The sequence below is a fragment of the Pygoscelis adeliae genome, unplaced genomic scaffold (assembly GCF_000699105.1).
Source record: "Pygoscelis adeliae isolate BGI_AS28 unplaced genomic scaffold, ASM69910v1 Scaffold591, whole genome shotgun sequence".
Taxonomy (NCBI): Eukaryota; Metazoa; Chordata; class Aves; order Sphenisciformes; family Spheniscidae; genus Pygoscelis; species Pygoscelis adeliae.
Window position 1 is genome coordinate 349,311 of NW_008824069.1, and position 2,262 is coordinate 351,572.

The 2,262-nt window shown below is 60.4% G+C and overlaps 1 protein-coding gene across 1 annotated transcript in view; it reads left to right on the forward strand.

The window, feature by feature from the left end:
- Positions 1 to 2,262, forward strand: part of NACA (nascent polypeptide-associated complex alpha subunit) — a 30,723-nt gene that overhangs the window by 20,529 nt on the left and 7,932 nt on the right. The gene's annotated exons all lie outside the window — the stretch shown is intronic.

Sequence of the window (2,262 nt, forward strand, 5' to 3'; positions counted from 1 at the left end):
CGGGGACCGGTTGGCCGTGGTTGCTGCCTGATGCCGGCTCGAGCCTTGTCCGCTTTATCCCGGGGGCGTTTGGGGCATCTGCTCCGTGGCCGGAGCGCCTTCCTCCTCTGCCTTCGTATCGTTGTGCTGCGGCCAAAAGGAATCTGTATTTGTTCTGTAGTTGCCCACCCAAAAACACATTAGTTACCTCTACAGGAAACGTGACTAAAGTCATCTGCTTCGTAGCTTCTTGTGTCCCAAACTACTGGGGAGAGCGTTACGTCAGCCAGACTCTACCTTGTTTGTACGTTCCCGTTACGGATTTGAGTGTTGGAGCGGGGGGAAAACGGCCGTAGCCAGGTCGGGGTGTGGCCGTGCAGCGACTGGGACAGTCGGGGACGCCTACAAACGTTCGTTCCTTGGTGCTCTGGAATTGGTCGGGTTTGGGAAGATGATGCATGGCTCCGTGTCGGAAGGGTCACGCTGGGGCCGGGGAGTGTTGCTGCTCCGGCCTCGTGCCGTCCTGGCTGTTGCGCTGCTGCTGCGGTCCAGTTGGCGAATGTTCTGCCCGTGTTTGCTGCGTCTCCGCCTCGAGGCGCAGGGACGCGCTGCAGGAATATGTGACCAGGCGTTGTCACCCGGCGTGGGGGAGCCATGAGGTGCACGACAGTGAAAGGCGCATTGGATTTGGGGACCACGAGGGAAGTCGGGGCTTCCCGACGGTTGGGAGGTGCTGGCAGAAAGCTTCCCTGGGAAGGAAGTGTCCCTCCATGCCTGGTGGGGCTGAGTGACGGCTGTCGGTGCGACAGCTGTGCTGTCAGGTCCCGGGGAGCTGCTGTACTTTTGGTCTCTCTCCAGGCGTAGCTGGGATTCCTGCGGTGGGGCCGCTTCCCAGCATCCCCCCCTCTTCCCGGGATGGCTTTTCTCTTCGTCTTGGGCGACGACTCGCACCTTTTCTCCTCCCAAAGCTCTGCTCTGCTGCTCTTGAGTCTCTGATGACTTCATGGAGCACACGTAGGTTGGTAGAAGCTGACCCGGGGCAGCATGTGCTGAGCAGCAAATGCTGTTACAGTACCTGCTCCCCCGGCTCCGGGGGAACATGGGGGGCCCCCGGGGCAGTGACACTGGCAGCTGCAGGGGCCGGAGCAGCTGCAGGGGCTTGCGGGAGCGGTCTGCAGGCAGAGGGTGGAGGCAAAGGGTGCGTGCAAGTGCTGTCATGTTTATCCCCTCTGCTGAGCCGGCTGTTCTGAGGTCCGGCAGCACAAGCAGAGCTGGAGCTGGGGGTGCTGGCGCAGGGTTAGCAATTGCCCCGTGGGTGGGAGTCGTCAGGCAGTTTCCTTTGACGTTCGTCTTATTCTTCGGAGGTTGGCTGGTCCATGGAAAGCTTGTGAGACTGGGCAGAGTGGTCTCTAGTCCAGCAGTACAGGGCTTCAGCTTTCAGGTGTGCGCGGCCAGGCCGTGGGAGGCTCTGCGGCCCAGTTGGTGTAAGCATCCCTTAAAAATTATATGTGCTCTTCGAGAGTCCTGCGTCTCGCCTTCGCTTGCGGAGGTGGCCACAGGAGAGGTGGGGCTGTCAGTGGAGAAGTGGTGGATTGCTTATCGCAGGAACGTCCTCAAACGGTGCTGGTGAGGTGTTGGTGGAGATTGAGAAGGAACAGGGAGAGCTGGCAGGGGTAAACGAGCTTTCCAGAGAAGGCTGTTGTTTCTGCAGCCTGTTCTGTGAGGGGCTCGGGACCAGCTCAGCTCTTGGCAGGGGTTGTTGCTCCTTCTTGAGGTGCCAGTAGGTTCCCTGGAGCAGGAAGTGTCCTGGCACACGCTGGCCCGTTGGCACAAGGCACCGATGTCCAGTGCTCGTTGAGCAGCTGCCCAGCTCCGGGCCAGTGCCTGTCTCCTCTCACCACCCTGCGTTTTGGGGTAGGTTGGGGAAATGGGGTGTTAGAAGCATCTTCTGGGCCACTGTTCTTGGGGCAGAGAAAGGGATGTTACCCACAGAAGAGGCTGCTGTGAGTTCCACACACGTGTTACTGCTCCAGAACGTAGGGAGGCGAGGACTTGAGCCTGTGACCTGGCCCTAATCGCAGTGTGGGAGAGGTTGGGCAGGGGCAGCGGACGCAGAGGCAGGGCCGGCCCTGTTGTGGGTTGGTGGGTGACCCGTGCAGAGCTGGATGTGGCTGCAGCGGTGAGAGCCAGTGCCCTGCGCGGAAGCAGAAGGAGATGACGTGACACGGTCTCTGCGAACTGGACTGTGATTTGGGCTCCACAGCTGTTGGTGGCTTCTCCTCG